Consider the following 18,428-nt stretch of genomic DNA (forward strand, 5'->3'; position numbering starts at 1 on the left):
GAAACCCACCACCCGATGGCGCAAGCCAAGGAATCTGCAGCCTACAGGGTCACAGAACCGCCTGAGCCTCTGATTCAGACCCTCCACTCGTCTCTGCACCAAAGGACCACAGTCGGTTCTATCGACGATGCTGCAGATGGTGAGCTCCGTCTTAATCTCGGAAGCAAGACTGGCAGTCTTTACCATTTCCGCTAGCCTCCCGAAACCAGACAGAATCTGCTCCGATCCAAAGCGACACACGTCATTGGTACCGACATGAGCCACCACCTGCAGTTGGCTGCACACTGTACTCTTCATGGCATCCGGAATCACCCTTTCCACATCCGGAATGACTCGACCGAGAATGCACACGGACTGCACACTGGCTTCCTTCCCCTCCTTGGCAGTCATGTTCCTAGGGGGCCCCATTACGCGCGTAACGTTGGAGCTCCCAGCTACCAGCAAACCCACCGTCTGTGAATGCCCAGACTTTGATGGCCGAGAAGCTTCCTCTGGAACAGGGTGGACGACTGCATCCGGCTCAGAGACATCGTCAGCCACAGATAACGCTCGAAACCTGTTAGTCAAACGAACCGGGGAGGCCCTACTTTCGGCCCATTGGAAAGTTTTTCGCTACCTGCCAGACTTTGGAATGATCTCCTACTCGACCACGGGTGAGGGGTCAACCTCAGTGCAGGCAGTACTCGGGGAGATCACAGCAGTGGACCGATCGGAGGACACGTGGGATGTGCTCGACGTCCCTAGCATCTCCGCGTCCGATCCCCCACAGTGACGCCCCCTGGCAGCAGCCTCAAGCTGTGTGGCGGAAGCCAACGCAGCCTGAAGCTGTGAGCGAAGGGTCGCCAGCTCAGCTCGAATCTGTACACAACAATCACAGTTCCTATCCATTACTGCAGTCGCTCCTGTTTGAAGCTCGTAAAATATGAACAAGCAAACGGTGTACTCGCCTTATTAGTAGCAGGAACTAGCGGTGCGCTCTCGCTGATGGTCTAACTGACACTGAGCTGTTCTAACCAAACAAGCAAAAGCCTACACGATACGAGAGTCGATACAACTGTCGATAGCAATGGCGGTACTGTACACTACACTGTTATTGAAATAAAAGGTTGTGCCTAGTAAGCACTCGAACACGCAAGAAATTATAAAAATAAACTAGTAACTACACATATAACTGAAAATAAGTCGCTCCTGTTTGAAGCTCGTAAAAATACGCAACAAACGAAAGGTGTACTCGCCTTACTAGTAGCAGGAGCTAGCGGTGCGCTCTCGCTGACGGTCTAACTGAATGTTCGTGTAAGAATCATCTCTCATCAATTTTATAGTGCAACTGAGGTAGTTTTTCCATTCATAAAACCTGTCATTTGGAATGGTCTTTTTCATTTTTAGACCTGTTTATTAGCATCTTGGATTGGCATGATAATTAATAAATATTAATACTTACTGTTAGCTGTCTAGGTAGGTAGGTAGTTATGTAGCTAACTAAACTGCCATACAATCTGAATATTTGGACGAATGTGGATGATTTGGGGTTCAAAAGTAATTTGACTTCAGAAAAATGTTGCACTGTTGTGATGGTAAATTCCATCGTGCCGGGGAAACAACAACTGCTTCTAAAGGTGTACATGATCTCCAGGGACAGATGCATACTTGTGTTGATCCATTGTGCCTTCCAGAATTTTGAGATAATCCAGGGAATGCAATAAAAACGTGCCCCATATAATAACCCTCCCTCCTGGTTTCAGGGTGTCTGCTATCAGACATTTAACGCCATACACATCAACGGCCATCCGTCCGATAGAGCTTAAAACGTGATTCATCTGAAAAAACCACGTGTCACCACTCAATGGACGTCCAGTTGTGGTATTCCCGTGCAAATTCCTGTCTTCGTCGCCGATGAACAGCAGCAAGCATGGGTGTATGAATCAGTGCCTGCTGCGGATGCCCATATGCACCAACATTCACTGAACGGTCGCTGAGGAGACACTGTTGGTAGCCCCTTGGTTCATCTGGGCGGTCAGTTGCTCAACAGCTGCGCGTCCATTTTCCCGTACACGTCTCCGGAGCCGTCGTTCATCCCTCTCATCTTTGGCCCATTGCGCACCACAATTGCCTCGCCGCAGGTTATGGACAGCGCCATTTTGCCATGTGTGGCACGCTTCGCGTTTACAAACTTACTCATTTCGGAAATGCTTAAACACTTGGCCCGAAAGCCAATGAACATGCACTTCTAAACGACAGGAACATCGCTCCGTTTCCACATTATGACAATGACTGCACTGTTTTCTGCGTCCCCCCGACATGTTTATATACTCTCCGCTGCTAGTGCTGTAACCTGCTGTCTGTGTGTGGCTTTACTTCCGTGACTTACAGTAGCGATGTTGGGTCACGTACTGCCTCGTACCAGTTTTACATGTCTAGCGTTCCAAAGCGAATATCGTGCTCATTTAACGGGCTGATGTGTTTTTTTTCTCAGAAGCTTATTTGTTTTGTTGAATATAATGAAATTTCTGTAACGTCCCAAACTATCTTCAATTTCTACCTTGTCTGTTAGTGACATGAACTGCGTTCTAATAGTTGATTATGTAACTAACAAACATTACATATGCAATAAAGGAAGGGCTACATTGTAGGATATCTTCTTATTTTTCTGGTGCTTTTCTCCCGTATCAGAGCAGGGTCCGCGTGGCTATGAACGGATGCAATTCCAGTCGTCACCCCGTTACCCACAAGGACGGAATATGTGTACACCAACTGCGTCTAATTTTATTCATGTGGACGTGAGTGAAAGTTTTGGAAATATTTGCGAATCGTGGAACTGAGGTACAACTTTGATACCAGTTCGGTATTCACTTAGTGGGATGTGGGAAATCGAACAAAAACCACGTCCAGGCTGGCCGGCACAACGCCCCTCGTCTTCAATACGCCGGGCAGATTTGTTCCGGGCCGGTGCACCTCCCCGTACCGGAAGCGGCCCATTAACACACACTGCTATGCGGGCGAGTTCTACCTTATAGTATATCCATAAAAAAATTATATGTGTTTTGGAAACTGATTGTTACTCTGCAAGTATATATAAGCCAGTGCTGTTTCACTAACTGCAGCAATCTTCGCCGAGTTGTCGCTGGCTGAGTGTCACAATTTTGACGAATTTTCTAAATTGCGGGAGACGACTGGTCATAAGGGATGGATGTCAAATGTCGCCTTTAAATCGATTTTTCCCGCCTATACATGTCCTGATGTCTCAGCAATTAAATGTCACACAACAAATTCAGCATTCTGACAATCCTAGCCTTTTTTTTCTTTTTTTTTTTTTTTTGTAAGTCAATACGATTTTCACCCCTGTTAATGCTCCTTTGATGGGAAATTTCCACAATACTTGGTGGTTATGAGTCCACGTTAAAGTGAGTCAAAGGAAGACGATTTAGGTGTAATGTCACCTAAACAACCGCCAAACAAACATCTAAACGCCGCTCTTCCGAATGTTGGTCTGTGTACATTAACAGATACGAAAACATAGAAAACAAATAGTAATGAAACAATACTGTAATATATCGTCCATAAAAATAAAGAACTGTTTCTGTACAGGAGTTGTTCGAGATGTCAACCGTCATGGTCATAATAGAATGTAAGGCGACTTACAGTAGGCTGCGGTAGGCTCCAAAACTAGCAGCAAGGTCCTAGTCTTGTAATGAGGCGTTTCACCTAGGCTCATAAGAAGGAATTCAGCGTTGTCAGGCCTGCTGACCTAGCAGGTTATAGATGAAGAGGACTACGAACAATGCATCGTTGACCAAATTATGTCTTATAGCAGTGAGTGAAAAGTCTGCATCCTGTACTTTGAAACTACATATGCCGACGAGTTCACAGCGGCACAGACTGTGACAACTAGGAGAGGAAATACCGTAGGAATATTTTGTAGACGACTTTGTTAAGTCCGTAGGGAAGTAAGTAAGGTTCAATCATAAAGTCGTCAACAGTGCCAGCGCGTATAATCACCGAAAAATGGTGATGGTAAGCTCAGGGCGTGTGGGTCTTTGTGTTCCCATACTTGACTACTCCTACTGTTGAACATGACATCCCTGTTCAGTACCATACGTAAGCACGAATATGCTGGTTTCCTGCCCATTGGAGTAGCAATTAATCTGAAATTTCCACTTTATGTATGTAATTCGCTAGCTACTCTGAGAACGATTCGGTGGTAATTTTTTATCGAGAAGGTTCTCAAACACTTGTCTGGCTCACGTTTAGATCAGTTGAAATACACTGACTGCAAGAGCAGAATTGTTACCAATTACCGTGAACACGTTCTTTTGAAGGTCGTGTGTTGCAACGTCTACATCTACATCCTTACATACATACAGTGCATGACTACGGGTACCTCGTACCACTGCTATTCATTCCGTTTTCTGTTTCACTTGCAAATGGAACGAGGGGAAAACGACTGTGTGTATGCTTCCGTACGGGCATTGACTTCTCTTATCTTTTCGTCGCGGTTCGTATGCGAGATATTTGTTGGTGGCAGTACAGTCGCTCCGCAGTCTGACGCAAATGCCGCTTCTCTAAACTTTCTCTGTTGCCTGTGGTTCATGGGGTTCGATTCCCGGCCGGAACGGGAATCTTCTCTGCCCGGGGACTGGAAGTTTGTGTTGTCCTCATCTTTCGTGAAAGTGGCGAGACTCGACTATTTCAAGACAGAATTTGTACGGGCGCTGACAACCGCGGAGTTGAGCACCTCACAAACCTAATATCATCATCACCTAAATTTTCTCAATAGTGTTTCACGAAAAGAACGTAGTCTTCCTTCCATGAACTCTTATTTATGTTCACGAAGCAGTTCCGTAATACTCGCGAGTTGATAGAACCTCAAGTTAACAAGTCTAGCAGCGTGCTTGTGAATTGTTTCGGTGCCTTCTCTTAATCCGACCAGATGGGGATCTCGAACACTTGAGCAGTACTCAATGTTTTGTACGCAGTCTCTTTAATAGATGAGCTAAATGTTCCTCGAATTCTCCGAATAAATCGGAGCCGACCATACTCTTTCCTTGAAAGCGACTTATTGCTCGTTACAATTAATGCCGCTTTGCATCGTTACGCCTCGGTATTAAGTCGACGAGACTGTGTTAGGCAGCACACCAGTAACACTGTATTCGAACGTTAGAGGACTAATCTGAATTAAGTTACATTTTTTCCAAATTTATGCCAAGCTAACACTGGTCACACCAACAAAATTTCTCTCCAGGTCATCCTGCATCGTTCTACAGTCATTCAACGATGACGCTTTCCCGTACATTAGAACGTTATCAACAAACAGTTGCAGATAGCTGCTCATCCTATCCGCCAAATAGTTTACGCATGTAGGGAACAAGAGTGGTCCTGTCACACTGCCTTGGGACACTCATGACGATACCGTAGGCTCTGTTTAACGCTCGCAGTCAAGGATAAAGTGGTGGGTTCTATTACTTAAAAAGTCTTCGAACGATTCATATATCTGAGGATCTATTCCATACTCTTGGACATTCGTTATCAGTCTGCAGTGGAACACTGTCAAATGCTTTCTGGAAATACAGAAAAGTGGAATCCCACTGTTACTCTTCATTTATGGTTCGCAGGATATCATGCAATGAAAGGGCAAGCTGAGATTTGCGAGAGCGATGCTTGGCGAATTGAGGACAGTAGCTTTTCGGTCTCAACGAAATTTATTATAATCGAACTTAGACCACGGTCAAGGATTCGGCAGAAAGCCAACGCTAAGGACATTTGCCTAATTTTGCTTGATGTCTTCCTCGACAGCGATGACACATTCGAACAAGATATATGTAGGTGTTGTAAGGCCAGAATAGTGATACAGAACTCACGTAGACGACTTGGACACCAAATTCTCCTGATCTGAAACCGGAGGAACACATAGAGCGTCAGCCCATAATTTACTGACAAGGGAACCTCCCCATCGCACCCCCCTCAGATTTAGTTATAAGTTGGCGCAGTGGATAGGCCTTGAAAAACTGAACACAGATCAACTGAGAAAACAGGAAGAAGGTGTGTGGAACTGTGAAAAAATAAGCAAAATATACAAACTGAGTAGTTCATGGGAAGATATGCAATATCAAGGACGCAGGGAACGCAGGAGCGCTGTGGTCTCGTGGAAACGTGAGCAGCTGCAGAACGAAAGGTCCTTGGTTCAAATCTTCCCACCAGTGAAAAGTTTACATTCTTTATTTTCAGTTTATGTGACAAACTCTTATGTTTTCATCACTTTTTTGGGAGTGATTATCACATCCACAAGAAAACCTAAATCGGGCAAGGTAAAAGAATCTTTTTACCCATTCGCCAAGTGTACAAGTTAGGTGGGTCGACAACATATTCCTGTCATGTGACGCACATGCCGTCACCAGTGTCGTATAGAATATATCAGATGTGTTTTCCTGTGGAGGAATGACCTTGCGACCAAATGTTTTCGGTTCCCATTGGAGAGGCACGTCCTTTCGTCTACTAATCGCACGGTTTTGCGATGCGGTCGCAATACACAGACACTAATCTTATTACAGTGAACAGAGACGTCAATGAACGAACGGAGAGATAATAACTATGCAAAAATAAAGAAAGTAAAATTTTCACTCGAGGGAAGACTTGAACCAAGGACCTCTCGTTCCGCATCTGCTCACGCTACAACGGGACCACGGCGCTCCTGAGCTCACATCATCCTTGATGTTGCCTATCTTGCCCATGGACTACTCAGTTTGTGTATTTTGCTTATTTTTTCACAGTTCCACACAACTTCTTCCTGTTTTCTCAATTGATCTGTGTTCAGTTTATCAAGACCTATCCACTGTGCCAACTTATAACTAAATCTGAGGGGGGTGCGATGGGGAGGTTCCCTTGTGAGTGACCTGTGCGCAGACATATGGCCTTCGGAAGCCTACCTGTTTAAATCCATGCTGCTCATAATCGCTGCTGTACTGCGTTAGGAAATTGGATAAGCACGTTGTTAAGCTGGTTGTCATGATGTTTTGACTCGTCAGTAGAAGCAACAATAGTGAAATAATCACTCTAATACTGTGTAAAACGAAACACAGAAATAAAAAGAATCTCTAAACCGCTTACAGGCTTGGTCCCATTGAAAAGAACTTTGGCGGTTTGCTTCCTCACCTTTGTGTCACATGATCTTGTGCTCCGTGTATGGCAGTGGTTCGAAACCGTGTGTAATTGCCACCTGAGGGGTGAAATGAAGTTTTCTGACGCATAAAAGCGATAGTTCAACTGATTCGCTCAAGGAACTACATTATTTTTAAATATCATAACGATTATCACTGTTTCGTGAGACTAATTGTGGTGTCACCGCCAGACACCACACTTGCTAGGTGGTAACCTTTAAATCGGCCGCGGTCCGTTAGTATACGTCGGACCCGCGTGTCGCCACTATCAGTGATTGCAGACCGAGCGCCGCAACACGGCAGGTCTAGTCTAGAGAGACTCCCTAGCACTCGCCCCAGTTGTGCAGCCGACTTTGCTAGCGATGTTTCACTGTCTACATACGCTCTCATTTGCCGAGACGACAGTTTAGCATAGCCTTCAGCTACGTCATTTGCTACGACCTAGCAAGGCGCCATATTCTTCAAGAACGTATTCTGAACTAATATATTATTGTGAATCATGTACCGTCAAGAGCGACTTTCATCATTAATGGATTAAAGTTAAGTACTAAACTAGCTACGTCCGCTTTCTGAATTCTAATTCCTTGTCATGTTCCAGAGCCCACGTCAGTATAGTTCTTCCCTCCTCACGCCAGCCTGCGTGAGCTCAAACGCGTGCATTTCAGCCTCCTCTAGTAACACAACACTAATGCTGATTACTTGTTGTTGTTGTTGTGGTCTTCAGTCCTGAGACTGGTTTGATGCAGTTCTCCATGCTACTCTATCCTGTGCTTAGGTCACCAATAATTAAATCTTTTAATCTCAAAACTAGCATAAACGCGTAACACAGTGTGGTGTTGGTTACAGCCTGTGAAAGGAATGTACGTACATCTTCCTTCCGTTGTGCACCCAAATAATTTCTGCTTCGTACCATGCATCTGTTACAATAAAACTGAGACATATACAGGCGGATTCTGTGCTTATGTTACAAACATCTAGTGATAATTGAGTAAACTAAATGTATCAATTAGAGGTAAGGGACTCTTGTCAGGAAACGACCAAGTCGATAGCTATACTCGAAAAATCGTTCTGATACCACTGAGAGTAGATCTCTTCTACTGCAAGCTTCTTGTTTTCCATTTTTTGGAAAGAGGTAGTATGGACCAAAACAAGAACAAATTCTAGTGAACATGAGCTCTAAAATTCATACCTGAAGAGCTATGAGCATTTGTTCAGTAGAAAATATGTGTTTCACAGTAGCGAAGATATTCACTGGACTTTTTTTCCTTGCTTTGGTGCATATTAACATCTGCCAATATATGGAAAGGAAGGTGCTTCCACAAGGAGAGGTGGATTATCAGAGGTATCGGAAATACATTAACTTATAATTTTCGACATGGTCGTTTCCGAACCATGGTCTCATACTTCAAATTGATATGTTTACCCTTTTCTATGATCCCTAAAAGTTTATAACATTATCACTCTGTACACTACGTATGACTGAATAGCTCATGAAAACGACTTGTCTGAGATGTAGGTAGGTCCCCCAGTAGATCATAAATCGTTTCATTATTCATTTCGTTGCAATAAACGAAATAATTGACAGCAAGACATAACAGTAACTTCGCAATGCCTACTATCCGGCTGTACGGCAGACACAACATTGTCGTTATTATTATTATTGTTAGTGGTACTGGTCAGACATAACGCGTTGTCAGCCTAAGGTCTTGGAATTTCTGTGAAGTAAGGAGTCCCAAAATCGAGTGATTCACAAACGGTAAAAATAGTGCACAGATTTTAACTTGACTGATTTTGAATGGGCTTCAGGATAAGGGCGAGGCAGGTGTCAGTAGCGAGGGGACTGGTGCAGAGGAAGCATGTTTTGTACGAATGAAAAGTATCTGCTCTCAATGTATTTTATGTTGAGGAGTTGTAGGCAGCGATTCACTGAGACCCGCCTTCGCAATCTATAAAAAAAGATTGTTAGAAATAAGCAGTCTCCCTGACATTTTAGATAGTGGTTTAACAAAATACCCCTACAAAAACCGGAAATAATTTGTCTATAATTTTGAAAATAAAAGTATTGAAAAGAAAATTCTTTTTCATTCTGAAGTTTAGTTAGGCACTGATGGTGATGACGGTGAGGGTGGGGGTACAAGCTAACATCTGACTGCACTCAGAGGCAGTGAACTGAGAAAGGTTGGGAACCATTGTCTATGAAAAACTCGGCGTCAATGAGTAGCTTTCCTTCCATTTTGAGAAATTACGTCGCCGATAGTAGGCTACCTCTCGGTTTCATTTGCTGAACAAACCTGCAGGAGGAATTCCGATGAGCATAGTTCAATCGTAAAAAAAGTCACTTACGTAGGGACTTTTGTGTTCTCCATAAATCATACAGGAATAATAATTTTAGCAATTCTGTGCACTATTCCTTGTCTCCTAGTTACAAGAGCTGAGCAATAGTTCTATATTATTCAGTATTAAACGATCTCTTGTCGACAGAATATCGACCTCTATCTGTGAAACGTCTTGCTCAGAGCTAAGGGAGAGCGATACTGAGATTACGATGTGGGGAAAAATGATAGGCAGCGATTCATCGCAAGGATTCTGAGAAAATCTAGGTTATCTATGAATATAAGATGAAACGTGGTGATACGCCCAAACTTTCAGGACACATTTGTCACACTCAAAAATCTAAGATATACTATTATATGGAAATTGGTCCAGAAACTTTTTTTTCACAATAGAACTCATTTTCTACAGCTCTTTTTTGCGCATTAATCATGGGAAACACGAGAATACAACGTACAGGAATAGCACTTAGACTTCTTTCATGAAATGTTGAAAATGCTCTGATGACTCGTGCATCAACACCCAGCAATTACGGATGCGGTGATACGTTCCTGTGGAAATGTAAATGGTTTTTCAGCATTCCACAACGCGGGCGTGACGATTCTCAGTAATCTACGCTGTGGTTGGCTTGTTGATTCGGGGGATGGGACCAAACAGCGGTCCCCGCATTTACCTGAAGCGATTTAGAGAAATTACGGAAAACTTAAATGAGGATGGACGAACGCGGGCTTGAACCATCGTCCTCCCGGATGCGAGTCTAGTGTGCTAACCACTGCGCCATTTCGCTCGGTCTTCTAGTGTGGTTCGTCACGCAAAAGCTTTCGAAGTATTTTTAATGTTGCACATGAGTGTTTCAGGTGGTACACCACCACGTCCTCTTCCTATGTGTTTAAACCATTAATATACTTTTGAAAATAAACCATTAATGTAGTTTTATGGACCTTGCCGATGGCGGAGTGGCTCGGGTGCCTCAGCGATACAGAAGATAGCCGTACCGTAGGTGAAACCACGACTGAGGGGAATCTGTTGATGGGAGGCGGGATAAACGTGTGGTTCCTGAAGAGGGCAGCAGCCTTTTCAGTAGTTGCAAGTGCAACAGTCTGGATGATTAACTCATCTGGCCTGTAACATCAACCAAAACGGCCAGTCTGTGCTGGTATTGCGAACAGGTGAAAGCAATGGGAAACTACAGCAGTAATTTTTCCCGAGGGCATGCAGCTCTACTGTATGATTAAATGATGATGGCATCATCTTGTGTAAAATATACTGGAGGTAAGATACTCCCCCATTCGGATTTCCGCGCAGGGACTACTCAGGAGGACGTCATCATCAGGCGATACAAAACTAGCATTCTATGGATCAAAGCGTGGAATGCCAGATCCCTCAATCGGCTAGTTAGGTTACAAAATTTAAAAAGGGAAATGGATGGGTTAGTTCTGTCGCAGGAGGAGCAGATCTCCTGGTCAGGCGTATATAGGATTATAAATACAAAATCAGACAGGGGTAATGCAGAAGTAGGTTTAATAATGAGCAAAAAAGTAGGAACGCGGATAAGCTACTATGAATAGCATAGTGAACGCATCATTGCAGCCAAGACTCACACGAAGCCCACAACCACCACAGTAATACAGGTTTATGTGCCAACTAGTGAAAGGTCTCTGTTGGGTTCCTTTCATGTTAATTTCTTAAATCTGTTGTCATTTACGGCATAAATTCCTCTTCTAAATTTACTGTGGTGTTTCTGACTATCTGGGAGGAGACTGAGCAGTGAAACGTGTTACTTTTACACATAAACAAGAACGATCTGTCACACTACTACATTTTAAAACACAGTTTATATGTAATTCATGTCACACAGTCTCATACGGAACCTACATCCGCTTTCTTTTATATACTGTATATGATAAGATACTGTCATCCCCCTTCCCTTCTGTGTGAGAGGATGAATGAGCAAATGTATTTCTAGTTGCATGCTTGATGGTAGCAGACAAGCCTGTTTGCTAGAGAACAGTAGGACCAACGTCGGAACAGGTAGCTACGCTTTCTAAAAGCAGAGAGGTTTCTATTCTTAGTATGGTCCTGTCTGTCCCTTGTCATGTTGGTATAGGAAGCTGCCTCTCTGGCCACTTCCGTTTGTATCTGTTAAGCACACTCGGTAGGGACCCAGGTCAGTCTGTTCGCGGCGAGCGTCTGAAGTGGTAAGATCTCCGGCTAAGCGCGTGTCTGCTAAATCCGTAGGACAATGGATTTCTTAAGTTCAGCCTAACTGAAAATTTAATCACCTTTATTACAGGTTCAGCGCCTATAGGCGCACTACGAATGTAGTGGTGTGGACATGTTGGGAATGTGGATCTCACGGAGAGCGTGCAAGGGATAAGTCCCTGCAGACGCGCTATCCTTTGTGCCCACGGTGGCTCAGATGGGTAGAGCGTCTGCCATGTAAGCAGGAGATCCCGGGTTCGAGTCTCGGGCGGGGCACACATTTTCAACATGTCCCCAATGAAGTACATCAACGCCTGTTTGCAGCTAGTGTGTCCATTTAATTATCATTTAATTTATTTTAATTATCAAAATTATTGTGGAGTTACACTCTTTGTGTAAACCAAGTTGACCACGTGAAGCATGTGGTGTAAGAATCAAAGTAGCCCTCAGCTATTCTTTTCGGGAAGATTTCACAGAGAGTTAGTATGAATTTAGTATACCAGTGTGTGGTAATTTCATGATGGACAGGATTGCGCTACGAACGTAACTTCTTTGGGTGAAAATTGAATTGGTTGGTTGTGGTTAATTTCCTCTTGGATATGTTTCAACGTTCTTCATGTGTTATTTCATGAATGCAGTGTTGTATGTAGTCTCCCAATCTTGGCTCCCTATTTGATGTGTTCCATAAGATTACAAACTCATATTTTCACAATCCTAAATAAGGCACCAGTTTCGTTATGAATCAAGTTTGATATGCTGAAATTTTAACGGAACAATCATCAATGTTAAAATAAATGTCCAAATATAAACTGATTTATTTCTTTTTATTTAAATTGTCTTTTTATATATATATCATCGGTTATCGTAAGATGAGTACTAAAAGATTATAATTAATGTTAGTCTGGTTGGGAATTTGGTAAGCTAGACTGGATACCTGGTGAAACAGTTGCGCAGTAATGCAAGGTTAACTTCCTCAGATAGCTCACAGCTTTTAACCCACTTTTATGGTCTTGAATATCGGCACCGCTTTCAGAACAAATTAATGCAACAACATTACACTAGCTCTGTAGATGAGGAGGAGACTGAGAAAATGTACGATGAGATAAAAGAAATTATTCAGATAATTAAGGGAGCCAAAAATTTGATAGTCATGGGGGACTGGGATTCGATAGTAGGAAAAGGAATAGAACGAAAAGTAGTAGGTGAATATGGACTGGGGGAAACGAATGACAGAGCAAGCCACCTTGTTGAATTTCACACATAGCATAATTTAATCATAGGTAACAATTGGTTTAGGGATCGTGAGAGAAGGTTGTATACGTGGAAGAGACCTGGAGACACCGGAAGGTTTCAGATTGATTATACACACATCAAAAAAGTTTTACATCACCTCGGTTCCGAGAGTTCCGTGACCTGTGCAGAAAACTGGAATAGAGATCAACATAAACATCATTTCCGCCGCTTTTATTGCTCATGAAAACCACACATTGCACCACCATACCGCATGACCTTCAGAGGTGGTGGTCCAGACTGCTGTACACACCGGTACCTCTAATACCCGGTAGCACGTCCTCTGGCATTGATGCATGCCTGTATTCGCAGTGGCATACTATCCACAAATCCATCAAGGTATTGTTGGTCCAGATTGTCCCACTCCTCAACGGCGATTCGGCGTAGATCCCTCAGAGTGGTTGTTGGGTCAAGTCGTCAATAAACAGCCCTTTTAAATCTATCCCAGGCATGTTCAATAGGGTTCATGTCTCGAAAACATGCTAGACACTCTAGTCGAGTGATGCCATTATCCTAAAGGAATACATTCACATGATGTGCGCGATGGGGGCGTGAATTGTCATCAAAAAATGGCTCTGAGCACTATGGGACTCAACTGCTGTGGTCATCAGTCCCCTAGAACTTAGAACTACTTAAACCTAACTAACCTAAGGACATCACACACATCCATGCCCGAGGCAGGATTCGAACCTGCGACCGTAGCAGTCGCACGGTTCCGGACTGCGCGCCTAGAACCGCGAGACCACCGCGGCCGGCGAATTGTCATCCATGAAGACAAATGCCTCGCCATTATGCTGGCGATATGGTTGCACTATCGGTCGGAGGATGGTATTCACGTATTGTACGGCCGTTACGGCGCCTTCCATGACCACCAGCGGCGTACGTCGACAACACATAACGCCACCTCAAAACAGCACTCGCTGGACAGTTTGTCTAAGGCGTTCAGCCTGACCGGGTTGCCTCCAAACACGTCACCAACGATTGTCTGGTTGAAGGCATATGCGACACTCGTCGGTGAAGAGAACGTGATGCCAGTCTTGAGCGGTCCACTCTGCATGTTGTTGGGCCAATTTGTAGCGCGCTGGCTGGTGTCGTGGTATCAAAGATTGACCTCGCCGTGGACGTCAGGAGCGAAGTTGCGCACGGTTTGAGTCGTAACACGACGTGACGTCCTGTTGCTGCACGAAAAGCGTTATTCAACATGTTGGCGTTGCTGTCAGGGTTCCTCCGAGCCATAATCCGTATCTAGCGGTCATAATGGAGATGCACTTGAGGGCAATATTATGGAAGTGGTAGTAGCCGATTGTTATGTGTTGATGAGAGCCGACTTGGTGACACTTCGCTCTCAGCTTCAGGCTGTGATGGCTTCGGTTACACAGCTTGTGGTTTCAGTGGATGGGCACCACTGTTGTGGGAAGACCGTGGGGATCCAACAGACGTCCAGCCCGTCCGAGTCCTCCGATCGGTCCTCACCGGTGGCCCACCCAGTTACTGCTCGCACTGAGGTTGACCCCTCACCTGCTGTCGTGTGGGAGGTTGCCCCAGGGCGAAGCAGGCGGCGAAAGACTTCCCAGGTGGCAGCACGTAAGGCCTCCCGGTTTGTCTGCCAAACAGGTTCCAGGTGCTGTCAGCCTGCAAGATCAGGGCAATCACAGAGGTTGAGATTTTGGTAGTTGGGAGCACCAAAGTTAGGCGCGTTAGAGGCCCCTTAGGAACTTCGCTGACAAGAAGGGAAACAAAACCAATGTGCACTCTGTCTGCATACTGGGTGGAGTCATTCCAGATGAGGAAAGGGTCCTCCTGGATGCCATGAAGAGCACAGGTTGCAGCCAACTGCAGGTGGTTTCTCACGTCGGTTCCAATGATGTGTGTCACTTTTGATCAGAAGAGATTCTCTCTGGTTTCGAGCGGCTAACAAAAGTGGTAAAGGCTGCCAGTCTTGCATACAAGGTGAAAGAAGTGCTGACCATTTGCAGCATAGTCGACAGGACCGATTAGGGACCTCTAGTACAGAGCCGAGGGCCTGAAAGAGACTCAGACGGTTCTGCGACCGTGTAGGCTGCAGATTCCTCGACCTGCGCCAAAGGGTAGTTGGGTTTAGGGTTCCGCTGAATAGGTCAGGTGTCCACTATACGCAGGAGGTGGATACACAGATGGCAGGGGCTGTGTGGCGTGGACTGGGCGGTTTTTTAGGTTAGAGGGTCTCAGTAAAACGCAAAAAGGGCTTCAGTCACAAAGGCACGGCCGAACACAGAAAGAACGTAGATACAGGAACCATTGGTATAATAGTTATAAATTGTCCTAGCTGTGCTGGGAAAGTGTGAGAGCTCCAAGCGCTAACAGAAAGCACTGATGCTCAAATCGTTATAGGCACTGAAAGCTAGCTATAGCCGGATATAAGCTCAGCCGAAATTTGTACGAAGAACCTGGCGATGTTTCGAAAGGATAGGCTAAACACGGTTGGCGGTGGCGTGTTTGTTGCTGTTAGAAGTAGTTTAACTTGTTGCGAAATTGAAGTAGATACTTCCTTTGAGTTAGTATGGGCAGAGATCATTGTTGCCAACCGGAATAAAATAATAATAGGATCCTTTTGCCTATCTCCCAGTTCAGATGATACATTTGCTGAAAGGTTCAAAGAAAACTTGGGTTTGATTTCAAACACATACCCGACTCATACGATAATAGTTGGTGGTGACTTTAATTTACCCTCGATATGTTGGCGAAAATACATGTTTAATTCCAGAGGTACGTATAAAACATCATCCGAAATTGTGCTAAACGCATTCTCTGAAAATTATTTCAAGCAGTTAGTTCATGAGCCCACGCGAATAGTAAACATTTGTGAAAACACACTTGAACTCTTACCAACAAATAATCCTGAGTTAATAACGTGCATCAAAACCGATACAGGGATTAATGAACACAGGGCTGTCGTAGCGAGACTGAATGTTGTAATCCCCAAATCCTCCAAAAATAAGCTAAAAATATACTTATTCAAAAAAGCAGATAAAAATTCACCTGATGCCTTCCTGAGAGACGATCTCCACTCATTCCAAATTAACAATATAAGTGTAGACCAGATGTGGCTTGAATTCAAAGAAATAGTATCGGCAGCAATTGAGAGATTTATGCCAAATAAATTAACAAACGACGGAGCTGATCCTCCTTGGTACACAAAACGAGTTAGAACACTGTTGCAGAAACAACGAAACAAACATGCCAAATATAAACAGACGCAAAATCCCCAAGATTGGCGATTTTTTACAGAAGCTCGAAACTTAGCGCGGACTTCAATGCGAGATGCTTATAACGGTTTCCACAACGAAACTTTGTCTCGCAACCTGGCAGAAAATCCAAAGACATTCTGGTCGTATGTGAAGTATGTTAGCGGCAAGAATCAATCAATGCCTTCTCTGCGCGATAGCAATGGGGATAACGTCGAAGACAGTGCTGCCAAAGCAGAGTTAAAAAACACAGCCTTCTGAAATGCCTTCACAAAAGAAGAGGAAGTTAATAATCCAGAATTCGAATCGAGAACAGCTGCCAACATGAGTAACGTAGAAGTAAATATCCTCGGAGTAGTGAAACACTTTAAATCACTTAATAAAAGCAAGTCTTCTGGTCCAGACTGTATACCAGTTAGGTTCCTTTTGGAGCATGCTGATGCATTAGCTACATACTTAACAATCATATACAACCGTTCGCTCGACGAAAGATCCGTACCCAAAGACTGGAAAGTTGCACAAGTCACACCAGTATTCAAGAAAGGTAGCAGGAGTAATCCACTAAATTACAGGCCCATATCGTTAACGTCGATATGCAGCAGGATTTTGGAACATACAATGTGTTCAAACATTATGAATTACCTCGAAGAAAACTGTATATTGACACACAGTCAGCATGGGTTTAGAAAACATCGTTCCTGTGAAACACAACTGGCTCTTTATTCACATGAAGTGTTGAACGCTGTTGACAAGGGATTTCAGATTGATTCCGTATTTATGGATTTCCGGAAGGCTTTTGCCACTGTACCACACAAGCGGCTTGTAGTGAAATTGCGTGCTTATGGAATATCGTCTCAGTTATGTGACTGGATCTCTGCTTTCCTGTCGGAGAGGTCACAGTTCGTAGTAACTGAGGGATAGTCATCGAGTAAAACAAAAGTGATTTCTGGCGTTCCCCAAGGTAGTGCTATAGGCCCTTTGCTGTTCCTTATCTATATAAACGATTTGGGAGGCAATCTGAGCAACCGTCTTAGGTTGTTTGCAGATGACGCTGTCGTTTATCGATTAATAAAGTCATCAGAAGATCAAAACAGATTGCAAAACGATTTAGAAAAGATATCTGAATTGTGTGAAAATTGGCAGTTGACCCTATATAACGAAAAGTGTGAGGTCATCCACATCAGTGCTAAAAGTAGACTTCGGCTACGCGATAAATCAGTCTAATCTAAAACCCTAAATACCTAGGTATTACAATTACGAACAACTTAAATTGGAAGGGACACACAGAAAATGTTGTGGGGAAGGCTAACCAAAGACTGCGTTTTATTGACAGGACACTTAGAAAATGTAACAGATCTACTAAGGCGACTGCCTACACTACGCTTGTTCGTCGTCTTTTGGAATACTGCAGCGCGGTGTGTATCCTTACCAGATAATACTGACGGAGTACGTCGAAGAAGTTCAAAGAAGGGCAGCACGTTTTGTATTATCACGAAATATTGGAGAGAGTGTCACAGAAATGATACAGGATGTGGGCTCAACATCATTAAAAGAAAGGCGTTTTCCGTTCCGACCGAATCTTCTCACGAAATTCCAGTCACCAACTTTCTCCTCCGAATGCGAAAATGTTTTGTTGACACCGACCTACATAGGGAGAAACGATTATCACGATAAAATAATGGAAATCAGAGCTCGTACGGAGAGATATAGGTGTTCGTTCTTTCCGCGCGCTATACGAGATTGGAATAATAGAGAATTGTGAAGGTAGTTCTAGAAACCCTTTGCCAGGCACTTAAATGTGATTTGCAGAGTATCCATGTAGATGTATAAGAATACGTAGAGACAGATGAGAAGGGAGATATGATACTGCGTGAAGAATTTGACGAAGCACTAACAAACCAGAGTCGAAACTAGGGCCCGGGAGTACACAACATTCCATTAGAGCTACTGATAGCCCTGGAGAGCCAGCCGTGACAAAACTCCTCCATCTGGTGAGCAAGATTTACAAGGCAGGCGAGATACCCTCAGACTTCAAGAAGAATATAATAATCCCAGTTCCAAAGAAAGCAGATTCTGACAGGTGTGAAAATTACCGAACTATCAGTTTACGAAGAGAAAAGAAAAATTTGGAGTAGGAATTAAAGTCCAGGGAGAAGAAATAAAAGCTTTGTGGTTCGCCAATGACATTGCAATTTTGGCAGAGACAGCAAAGGACTTGGAAAATCAGTTG

The 18,428-nt window shown here is 43.9% G+C and overlaps 1 protein-coding gene across 1 annotated transcript in view; it reads right to left on the minus strand.

Moving 5' to 3' along the window:
* The window catches only part of LOC124556294 (glutamate receptor ionotropic, kainate 2-like), a 414,191-nt gene that overhangs the window by 9,200 nt on the left and 386,563 nt on the right, over positions 1 to 18,428 (minus strand). The window lies entirely within an intron of this gene.

Source organism: Schistocerca americana, chromosome X (genome assembly GCF_021461395.2).
Source record: "Schistocerca americana isolate TAMUIC-IGC-003095 chromosome X, iqSchAmer2.1, whole genome shotgun sequence".
Taxonomy (NCBI): Eukaryota; Metazoa; Arthropoda; class Insecta; order Orthoptera; family Acrididae; genus Schistocerca; species Schistocerca americana.